The 12,069-nt window shown below is 49.6% G+C and overlaps 1 protein-coding gene across 7 annotated transcripts in view; it reads left to right on the top strand.

Moving 5' to 3' along the window:
- Window positions 1-12,069, top strand: part of PHIP (PHIP subunit of CUL4-Ring ligase complex) — a 305,027-nt gene that overhangs the window by 250,686 nt on the left and 42,272 nt on the right. The gene's annotated exons all lie outside the window — the stretch shown is intronic.

The raw sequence follows: 12,069 nt of genomic DNA, 5'->3' as shown, positions 1-12,069 counted from the left end.
GCTTTGAGAATTTACCCCCTCCCCCCCGTGCATATGGCATGTTGTTTTGCTACTTGGGCTGAATCTGAAGATTAATATGTAGTGCTCCTTGCATACTCATACATTACTAGGATGTCATTCTAATATAAAACTGTTTTTTCATTGTCAGAGAAAACGGACATCAGAGGCTTTTGAACACAGATATTTACCTTTTCTCTTTCTTGCTTCTCTCTCTTCCCAGCCAATTTCTCTCTGTCTTTCTCTGGGTATTTTTACTGGAAAGTTTACTGAAATGCTATTTCGAAATTAGAAATTATTTACTAAAATTGCCAAATACACATATTCTGTTCTGTTCTAAGATAATATGTTCCAAGACGTATGTCTAATTTTTAAAAATAGTATTAATCATAAGACAATATTTGTCTGCCCAAGGAATTTTATGCAAACTGAAGATTTGGTTCTTCTTCAAGTAATGTCCCTATAGATGCTCCACTTCAGGTGCATGTGCACCCCATGTGCTTTTGATCAGAAACCTTCGATAGCAGTGTCCATTCGGCCTGCACATGGGTCCCTTACCTCCCATACCGACATCAAGGCTATATAGGTCTGTGCAAGAGAACCACCCTCAGTTCCTTCTCAACTGCCTTGGTCTGAGACAGACCCTGAGTGTGTCTGCCTCAAGTGTGCCTCAGCTAAAAGATTTTTTCCTAATTGCTAGTTTAGTTCAGTTTAGTTCGTAAATTAGATTAGATTAGTTTAGTGGTTGAGAGGATTTGTTTTGTTCCTCTCCCCTCCCTCTAGGGAGGGTTGCCCAAATGCGCTGCCTCGGATACACGGTGTACCCCATCTTGATGACTGGCTCCTCATGGGTCTCTCACAGCGGGAAGTCACCTCTGTGATCCTTGTCCTTCGCACGCTGCTGACGTCTCTGGGTATCTGCATCAACAAGGACAAGTTGGTGCTGACATCTACACAGAGAATGCACTTTATCGGCATGTATCTCAACTCCGTTGCAGCCAGGACTTTCCTCCCAGCAGACTGCTTTGCAGTACTGACATCTGTCATCACGGATCTGTGTCGCAGACCCTACACCACAGTCCACTGCTGTCTCTCTCCCCTCAGCCATATGGCTGCCTAGACCTATGTGACACCTAATGCACATCTCCACATGCGTTGGCTTCAGGTGTGGCTTCTTTCCATCTACAGACCCAGCATGGACCATATGCAGACCAGAGTTGTCCTTCCCCAGTCCATGCTATCTTCCCTCGCATGATGGACCGATCCTTCCAAGGTCTTAAGCAGCAGCCCCTTCGCCACTCTCATACCGCAGATCACCATCACGACAGATGCCTCCCCTTGGGAAGCCCACCTGGACCACCACACAGCCCAGGGTCCCTGGATGTCAAGGGAGGCCAGAATTGACATAAATGTGCTAGAGCTCTGGGCAGTCCATTTTGTATGTCCGGCCCTTCTCTCACTTGTCCAATCCTTCCACATTCAACTCCTTCCCAACAACATCACAGCAGTCGTGTATGTCAACAAGCAGAGCAGTACCAAGTCTCTCTCCCTCAGCTCCAAGTCCGTACACCTCTGGAACTGGTGCATCAAACACCACATAATTCTTCAAGCCATGTACCTCCCAGGCACCTAGAACTCCCAGGCCGACTAACTCAGCTAGGCACTCTACATCAATCACGAGTGAGAGCTACACGGCACCACACTACAGTACTTCTTCAAGCTCTGGAGCATCCCTTAATGGAACCTCTTTACCACGTCTGAGAACAGGAAACTGCCCCTCTATTGTTCCAGAGGGGCAATAAGGGAGGACTTGCATGGTGATGCTCTCCTCCTCCCCTGGAGCGGAGACCTTCGCTATGCCTTCCCTCCCATTCCCTTTCTTCCGCAAGTGCTATGCAAGATTTGCCGAGACAGAGTCACAGTACTACTCGTAGCCTCGTCAGTTCTGGTTCATGGACCTCCTTTGACTCTCCACCCACACACGGATCTGCCTTTGCACACTCCCAGATCTAGTCACACAAGATCGGGGGAGACTCGGGCATGCCAAACTGAATTCTCTTCACCTCATGGCCTGGTATTTGGATGGGTGTCAAGGGTAGACCGGGCATGCTCCACCCTGGTGCGGCGAATCCTTACTCAAAGTAGGAGAGAATCCACCAGGGCATTCTACCGAGCGAAATAGAGATGCTTCATGCTATGGGCTCACCATCACTCACTTAACATAGTATTTATACCAGTTGTCCTGAACTACCTTCTCACCCTCAAAATGTCCGACAGCCCCTCAACTCTGAATGGGTGCAGCAATCAGTACCTTTCTTCCCCCTGTTGACAGCACCTTCGTCTTTACTCACCCCACCACCGTCCGCTTCATGAAGGGTTTACTCAATACCTTCCCACCAGTACTGAAGCCCAGGCCCATATAGGAACTTATCTCATCCTCCCGCTTTCACAAAACCATCCCTTAAACTGTTGGCAACATGCTCTCTCTCCCACCTCTCAATGAAAGTGACATTCCTGGTAGCCATAACTTCAGCCAGGCGGGTCAGTGAGCTGGCAGCTATGATGGCAAATCCCCCTAACACCACATTCCAAAAGGACAAGGTGTCCCTGGGACTCCATGCAAAATTTTCTCAAAGATCGTGTAGGCATTCCCCCTGAACCAGTGCATCAATCTACCTATTTTCTACCCAAACTACACACCTCCCACACTGACAGGGTCCTACACTCCCTCAATGTCCATCATGCATTGGCTTTCTACCTTCACAGGACTCAGTCCTTTTGCACATCGCCGAAGCTCTGCATGGCCATTGCCGAACGGTCGAAGGGTCAAGCCTTCTCTTCCTAACGAATCTCCAAATGAGTCTCGGGGTGCATCCAAGAATGCTACAACCAATCTGGTGTACCCTCACTTGATAGAGTCTACATGAGCACAGGCCACCACATCGGCCTCACTAGCAGATGCGTCCTGGCAAGACTTCTGTCATACAGCCACCGGGTGCTCCGTCCACACCTTCACAACACACTGTGCCATCACACAAGCAGGAGCTACAGATGCAGCAGTTGGCCAAGCCATTCTGAGGACCACGCTTCCATTAGCGTCCTCGCACCCACATCCACACTGATGGCTGCTCGCAAATCATCCACGTGTGGAATACACATGGGGACCATCTCTCGAAGCAGAGGAGGAGGTTACTTACCTGTAATTGGAAGTTCTTCGAGATGTGCAGTCCTTATCTGTATTCCACTACCTGCCCTCCATCCTCTCTGCTTTAGACTACGTTCTAAAATGGTAACAGAGAGACTGGAGATGCGTGGACCCGTACTACCTATTGTACCCTCAGCAGGGAGAATGAGGGGACACAAATACACATGTGGGTCAACGGACACTGCTAAGAAATATTTTCAGACTCAGGTGCATGGTGTGCATGTGCATCCACATGTTGAAATACAGATAGGGACCACACACCTCAAAGAACCTCCAGTTACAGGTCAGCAACCTCCACATATTACCTCACCCATCCTGTCTCTCTAGTACCCTGGTACCAACACTGGTACAACATCACTGTATATACATTGTTAAGTAAATCCCATTTTTACTAGTTTTGTCCATGGTGTTGGCAAACCCTAAAGAGGTAACAAGATTTTCTTCTTTGAGTGATGTTCCCAATGTGTATTCCACACACAGATACGCATGCACACCATGTACTTAAGTCCAGAATTTTTTGCAATCAGTGTCCATTGGCCTGCACTTGCACTGTAGCTCTCCTCATGCTCTGAACCGAGGGCATATAGGGCTTTATGGGCGAATGCTTCTCCAGTTCAGACTGCAGCATACCCTGAGTCAGAATCTGCAGTGTCCTCAGCTTCTTTTTACTGTATTGTTCCTGTAAGAATTGTTTGTAGTTAGTTTTTAGTAGTTTTTGTTGCGGTTCAGTGATGAGACAGAACACAGCTTTATGCAAGCAAACAGGCTGGTCAGCGGAGATGGGCCAGAGTACATGAAGAAGTGCGGAGGTACTGTGCGTCCTGCCCGGAGTGTCAGCTGCACAGTCCCCGTCCCCACTTGAGGGCACCTTTAGTACGCCTTCCCATCATAGAGGTCCCCTTTGAGAGAATAGCCATGGACCTAGTGGGACCCCTGGAGAAGACAGCCCGGGACCACCAATATATACTTGTCGTTCTGGATTATGCTACTCGCTACCCAGAAGCTTGTCCCCCTGCGGAACACAGCCTCTAAAATGATAGTTAAAGAGTTGGTGGGGATCTTTGCCCGAGTGGGGCTACGAAAGGAGATATTAACAGACCAAGGTACCCCATTTACGTCAAAGCTAGTGAAGAACCTCTGTATGCTGCTCCATATCCATACCCTGAGAACTTAGTTTATCATTCGCAGACCGATGGGCTGGTAGAAAGGTTTAACCGAACCCTCAAGGCAATGATAAGGAAAGTGGTAAATCAGAACAGGAAGGATTGGGACACCCTACTACCCTACCTTATATTTGCAATCCGGGAGGTACCTGAGGACTCAACTGGGTTTTTCTCCTTTGGGTTATTATACGGCGCCACCACTGTGGCATACTAGATATCGTGAAAGAAATCTGGGAAGAGGAACCCAATGAGGGGAGTAATATAATTGACTGTGTGTTGCAGATGCGAGAACAGATAGCCCGGGTCACCCCTATTGTACGGGAACATTTGGAAAAGGTGCAGGAGGCTCAGCAAACCCATTACAATTGCCAGGCAAAAGTCCGACAGTTCCAACCAGGGGATAAGGTGTTGGTGTTAGTACCCCTGGCAGAAAGCAAGCTTTTGGCCCAATGGCAGGGGCCCTATGAGGTGGTTGAACCCGTGGGGGAAATAACCTACAAGTTGCGGCAGCCAGGATGCTGGAAACAAGAGCAAATTTATCACATTAACCTCTTAAAGCCTTGTCACCAATGAGAGGCGTGTGTAGTGGCCCAAGAGACCCCAATCCAGGGAAATAACATGCAGGAGCAGATCAGGATATCCACTGATCTGACACCAAACCAGAAGAAGGAGGTAACTGAGGTGATGAACCGATACCAGGACATGTTTTCAACCAAACCAGGTCGGACCACCGAAACAAATCACCACATTATCACAGACCTTGGGACAAAGGTAACTTTAAGGCCCTGTCGGGTCCCAGCCGCAAAAAGGGAGGAGATCAAGGCAGAGGTAAAAAGGATGTTGGAGCTGGGAGTCATTGAAAAGTCCCATAGTCAGTGGTCAAGCCCGATTGTGTTGGTACCCAAACCTGATGGCACCACTAGGTTTTGTAATGACTTTCACCGGCTGAATGAAATATCCAAATTCGATGCATACCCCGTATCGATGAGTTAGTTGACCGCCTGGGCAACGCCCGATTTTTGACCACCCTTGATTTAACGAAGGGATACAGGCAGATTCCCCTTGCCAAAGATGCGAAAGAAAAAACGGCATTCTCTACCCCAGAGGGTCTGATTGAATATACTGTTCTTCCTTTTGGACTGCATGGGGCACCTGCCACCTTCCAGCATCTTATGGACAAGCGCCTACGACCCCATATCAGTTATGCAGCGGTGTTGCGGTTCAGTGATGAGACAGAACACAGCTTTATGCAAGCAAACAGGCTGGTCAGCGGAGATGGGCTGTTCTGCCCCCCCTGCCTTCCACCTTCTCCTTTTATTATATTTCTCCCCCTAAGCATTACACACTGCTACACAAAGGAATGTATGACGTTGATTCATATGCTTAGTTACCATCCTCTATCTACTACAATCCTGGTTCTCAGGCCTTGAGCCCAGGCTAAAGAAACCTCCCACAGTTGCTGTCCAAACAATCAAGTTCTCAGGGTTCATATCTAGCCCTTGTCCTTGGATAGAGCAATGTGTGCATTGCTTCTAGGAAACAGTCAGAGTGTGCCCCGCCTGCTTCCAGGTGGAATAGCTAGACATTAACCCTTCATCTCCCCTTTTTTTGTTTATTGAAGTTGGCCATCTCATGGTAGCCGCCAATTTGTTTTGTCATGCTATTTAACTCCCAGACAGACAAGGACATAACCTGGGGAGCTTTCCAGGGCAAAATTTTACAAAGTCTTAACAAGGAAGGAATACATTGTACACAGCAACAACAAAAAATAAGCCCAATGATTACAAACACAAAATAACCAAAAGCTTAACATCTGCAATATAATCATCTAAAAGGGGTACACTTCTTTTACTACAATTGTAACCAGCAAAAGGCAATATAAGTATCATTCTACTAAGACAGCAAAGGGTGCCATCACTTAAATTTGCAGGAATATAATTAAAGGTGCATGAACCACAAGTAAAAACCCATCCTGATGGTAGGATGATATGGCCATAATTATATGAAACATTAACAGCATGGGAACAATTTAAAAGGGATTGAGAAATTTTTTGACAGCCCAATGGCACCTTTGTACTAGTGCAGTTAACTACACGCACACAGGTGACATAGTGAGCCCCGGCCGGGTACGGTGTGTGAAGGGATATAGCCGTGCGAGGCAGAGTATAGTTGGCCGGGCCCCAATTAGCCATGCTAGAGTACTGGGAGAAAAGATTAGCATAAGCAAAGAGCAGTATCTTATTCTCCTTCGGGCTTGTAACGGGGGAGGTGCTTCCGAGCCAACCCCTACAGGAAATAGCAGGCACAAAAGGCACACAATCATCACAGAATTAGCAGTGATTTGGGCGAGAATCGCCACAAACAAAGTCTTAGGAGTTTCTGGCTGCTGATCTGCTGCCAGTTTTCGTTGAGCCGTGGCGACCAATGCTTTTACTGCTCCCCATGTCACGGGCTGGCTTGGGACACTACGCGTCCTCCGTTTCCATCCCGCCGTTGTCGACTCGGGGGGCAACGCGGTCTCCTCCAAGGTCAGCTGAAACTCTGGTATGGGATTCGACAGCCCCTGGTGCCATGCCATGTTGTTTAAGTGCTGGTCGCACGCACCGGGCTGGAACCCACAACGGTCCTGCAGGGAGAGACACAGCAGCATATCCCCGACCCCAAGTGATTAGAGGTGCTGTGGATCGGGCAGCTGACGGTAAAAGACACGCGGTCTTTCCAGTACCTCAGATTTGTGAAAATGCCGATCCGCAGGGGTCTGCTGATCTGCATTCAGTGTTAAATTATTTAAAGTAAACAAGAGGATATACATTTGTTGTTGAATGTCTCCTAAGGTTCGGAGATGCAGCTCCCCTTGTTTTAATTGTTTATCTAGCAAGGTTTTGAGTGTGCGATTGGCACGTTCAACAATGGCTTGGCCCGTGGAATTATAAGGGATTCCGTGTTTAAGACGGACGTCCCAGCGGGCACAAAAGGTGGAGAGGGCTGCAGAGCAGTAGGCTGGGGCATTATCTGTTTTAATTTGGCAAGGGCGACCCATAACAGAAAAGCAGGCCAGCAAATGGTGAATAACTTTGTTAGTGGCTTCCCCACGTTGTGGGGTTGCCCAAAGGAAGCCTGAATAAGTATCAACGGAAACATGTAAAAATGAATAGGGGCGGAATTGTGGTACATGAGTAACATCCATTTGCCACAGCTGATTTGCTGCGGTACCTCGGGGGTTAACGGCATAAGAAAAAGTAGGAGCAGCAGCAGCACAGTGGGGGCAGGAACGAACAATGGAACGTGCATGATCAGCAGGAATGTGAAACTGCCGGGCCAAAACAGAGGCAGACTGATGAAAAAAGGCATGGCTTTCAATGGGGTCAGAAAAAAGGGAATTTACCTGACCACGCAACGCGCGATCGGCGCGTGCATTGCCCTCAGTGAGTGGCCCAGGCAGAGGGGTATGACTGCGAATATGAGCAACAAAGTAAGGGAAATGACGAGTGGCAAGAAGATGCTGTAAAGACAAAAACAGGTGAAGGAGGTCTGCATCAACCTGAGGGGTAATGAGGGCAAGGGGTAAATGATCAATTACCTGATAAGCATAATGGGTATCCACAATTAAATTAAAGGGACAATCAGCAAAAGATTGAAAGGCCAAAATAACAGCAGCTAATTCTGAACGCTGTGCCGAACGCTGAGGCAGTGTAAAACGAGAATGCCAACGAGGGGGGTCACCCAACTGATAAGTGACTACACCTCGGTGGGGAGAGCCATCAGATGTTAATATCGAGGGTGGTGTCTAACTTTGTAAGTAAATCACGGCCCCAAATATTGAGGTGGACAGGGAGCACAAAAGGGCGGATTGTAGCAAGGGCACGGCCTCCTGGTTTAGAGACCGTGACCCAAGACAAACTTTGGCGCCCGGGTTTGCTACCCCCAATCCCCCACAACTCTTTAGAAGGAACCGTAGGCCAATTAACCGGCCACTCCAGATCACGAATCACTGTAACATCAGCTCCAGTGTCCACCAGCCCTGTAAAAGGAACATCATTTAAGAGAAGTGTTAACTGAGGTTTCGAGGGGCAGACTGACATTGTCAGAGCAACAAGTGGAGAAGACGCGCTGTGAGACGGCGAGTGAGACAACGTAGATCCAAAGCCTCCTCCGCCCCGAGTTCGATCCTCGGCAGCTGGCACCTGATAGGGGACTAAAATCAATTGTGCAATTGACCGTCCACGCGGGAGCGACTGTGGAAGATGAGTCCACACCTGAACCTTAATAATGCCAGTGTAATCAGCATCAATGACCCCTGGAATGACAAAAAGGCCCTGTTTCCCAGCATGTGAGCGAGGGAGAACAAGACCTACAAAGTCGGCAGGGAGAGGTCCCATCACCTGTGTAGGTATGGCACAGACCTCCCCTGGCAGCTGAAAGTCAGTGTCCTCCTGCAATCTGTTGCTAAAATCCAAAAAGGACTCTAAGGCACCCTGACGGATACGGACAAAGCATTTGGTAGGCTTGCCTGAATCCGGGACCTTCTTGAAAGCATGCTGGGCACAGGTGGAAATAATGGGGAAGACGGCCTGAGGGAGTTGAGACTGCATCTCAATAGTAGCAAACTGGCCCTCCCCTGCCAAATGCTCATAAATGATACCTTGCTCTCTATATACCTGGGCTTGGCGTTCTGCCATCTGCCGATACTCACTAAGCCAAATAACATACTGACTGGGTGACAACATCATGCGCAGCAGCGTTTTCCAATCCTCAGGGATTAGGGAGTACCCAGCACCCATCCCTTCAATGAGACCACGCACAAAGGTGCTAGTCAGGCCAAATTCACGAATTGCTTTCTTTACCTCTCTAACCACCGAGTATGGCAGAGTGGTCCAGGTGCCCATGGGGTTGCCCTGGTCATCATTCTGCCAGGTCACCAGGCAAACGGAGACCAGATCAGCCAGCTCCTCTGCTGTAAGATCTGATCGAGCTTTCGCTGCGTGAACCATTTGTTGCACCAGCGAAAGCTTCTGAGCAGATGCAGATGACTCTCCGGGGGGCCCCATGGGGGGAGGGTGATCACACACCGGCTCCGGTGGGGAAGGCCAGGGAGGCGGTGGTAATAGAGGCACTGGGGGCGAAGCAGGGGGAGGGATGGCTGCAGGAGCGGACGGGGGTGGCAGGATTGGCAGCTCCTCTGTTGGTGCTGGAGAGGGCCTTTCCGAGGCGACACGCTGTGTCGCATCGCCAGGAGGGGGGATGGCTGCAGGGGCGGACGGGGGCGGCGAGAGCACCAGCCTCGCGAGGGAGGGTCTGTCCGAGGCGACACGCTGTACCACGTCGCGGCAGAGGTGCCAGGCATGTAAAGCCTGCACGGGCGCCCGAGGCTCTTCGTGCAATGTCTGGCCCAATTGCTCCCAGTCCGCTAGCTTAAGGCTTCCGGCTTCAGGATACCACGGGCACTTGGCATGCACCTCCTGTAGCAGGAGAGTGAGTTCTCGAGCCGGGCAGTCATGCTGAGCCTTACGCAGCAAATACTGCAGCTCATTGCGGTGTTGCACTTGCAAAGCAGAGAGGGAGCTTCCCATACTTACCACAATGAAAAATACTCACCGGGATCCACGAAGTGGATGAGTGACGCGTCTGAAACCCTTGCCGGGCGAGGTGAGTGCTGAGGGCCCCACGTTTGGGCGCCAGTTGTTGCGGTTCAGTGATGAGACAGAACACAGCTTTATGCAAGCAAACAGGCTGGTCAGCGGAGATGGGCTGTTCTGCCCCCCCTGCCTTCCACCTTCTCCTTTTATTATATTTCTCCCCCTAAGCATTACACACTGCTACACAAAGGAATGTATGACGTTGATTCATATGCTTAGTTACCATCCTGTATCTACTACAATCCTGGTTCTCAGGCTTTGAGCCCAGGCTAAAGAAACCTCCCACAGTTGCTGTCCAAACAATCAAGTTCTCAGGGTTCATATCTAGCCCTTGTCCTTGGATAGAGCAATGTGTGCATTGCTTCTAGGAAACAGTCAGGGTGTGCCCCGCCTGCTTCCAGGTGGAATAGCTAGACATTAACCCTTCACAGCAGCATACCTGGATGATGTGATTATTCACACCCCCGACTGGGAAACCCACTTGGAAAAGGTGGAAGCGGTTCTGAACACACTAAGACGGACTGGCCTCACAGCCAACCCAGCCAAGTGTGCTATAGGGCTAGCCGAGGCTAAATACCTTGGCTACATTGTAGGAAGGGGTATGGTCAAGCCCCAACTAAACAAAATAGAGGCTATCCAAAATTGGCTCCGGCCGAATCGGAAAAAGGAAGTCTGGGCATTCCTGGGTGTGGTGGGGTACTACCGACGATTTATTCCCCATTTTGCTACCAGAGCGAGTCCCCTGACAGACCTGATAAAAGCCCGGGGTCCGGACATGGTGAAGTGGACAGATGCCGCAGAGAAAGCATTCATGGATCTATGGACAGCCCTCTGCAGTAACCCTGTGCTTATAGCCCGAGACTTCAACAAAGAATTCGTTTTACAGACAGATGCATCTGAAGTAGGATTGGGAGCTGTCCTATCGCAGATGGACGGAGATGAAGAACACCCAATCCTCTACCTTAGCAGGAAACTCCTCCCGAGAGAGCAGAAGTATGCCATGGTTGAAAGAGAGTGCCTTGCTATGAAATGGGCCATGGAAACACTTCATTAACACCTACTGGGACAACAGTTTTCCCTTGTGACCGACCATGCACCCCTCCAGTGGATGCAGCAAAATAAAGAGAAGAACATAAGGGTGACCAGATGGTTCCTGTCCCTACAACCTTTCCAATTCACCATACAACACCAGGCTGGAAGCCACCATGGCAATGCAGATGGCTTGTCACGGGTACACTGCCTGACATCCCAAGTTGCCCAACCCCATGTTGTTGAGCAGAGGCGGGGGATATGTGACAGGGTCAGATGGCTACAGGAGAGTGATAGAAGGCAGATATATTAGCCCCAGGTTAAGTAGGTCCCTTGTCCCAGGGTAAGGTAACAGGGAAGGTTCCAGAATAATCAGGAACCTTCTGGAGACAATTAAGACAGGCTGATTAGAACACCTGCAGCCAATCAAGAAGCTGCTAGAATCAATTAAAGCAGGCTAATCAGGGCACCTGGGTTTAAAAAAAGGAGCTCACTTCAGTTTGTGGTGCGCGTGTAAGGAGCTGGGAGCAAGAGGCGCTAGGAGCTGGGAGTGAGAACACATACTGTTGGAGGACTGAGGAGTACAAGAATTATCAGACACCAGGAGGAAGGTCCTATGGTGAGGATAAAGAAGGTGTTGGGAGCAAGCCATGGGGAAGTAGCCCAGGGAGTTGTGGCTGTCGCACAGCTGTTCCGGGGGCAGTCTAGACAGCTGCATTCCACAGGGCCCTGGGCTGGAACCCGGAGTAGAGGGTGAGCCCGGGTTCCTCCCAAACCGCCCAACTCCTGATCAGACACAGGAGGAGTTGACCTGTACTGTGGGTTCACAAAAACAGCCAAACTGAGGGCTGCCGTGAATCTCCGAGGCGAGCAAATCTGCCAGTAAGCGGAAGACCCACCAAGGTAGAGGAGGAACTTTGTCACACAACCTATTCCTTGAGAAAACAGATGAGTTTCTCCACTCCCTCAAAGATTCAGAAACAATGCTTTACTTGCTGAGCATTTATACCCCTGTTCCCAAGAGGAAGCATCACAGACA

The sequence above is a fragment of the Lepidochelys kempii genome, chromosome 3 (genome assembly GCF_965140265.1).
Source record: "Lepidochelys kempii isolate rLepKem1 chromosome 3, rLepKem1.hap2, whole genome shotgun sequence".
In the NCBI taxonomy this organism is placed as follows: Eukaryota; Metazoa; Chordata; order Testudines; family Cheloniidae; genus Lepidochelys; species Lepidochelys kempii.
The sequence above is the reverse complement of the archived record's forward strand: the minus strand, read 5'-3'. Positions and strand labels throughout refer to the sequence as shown.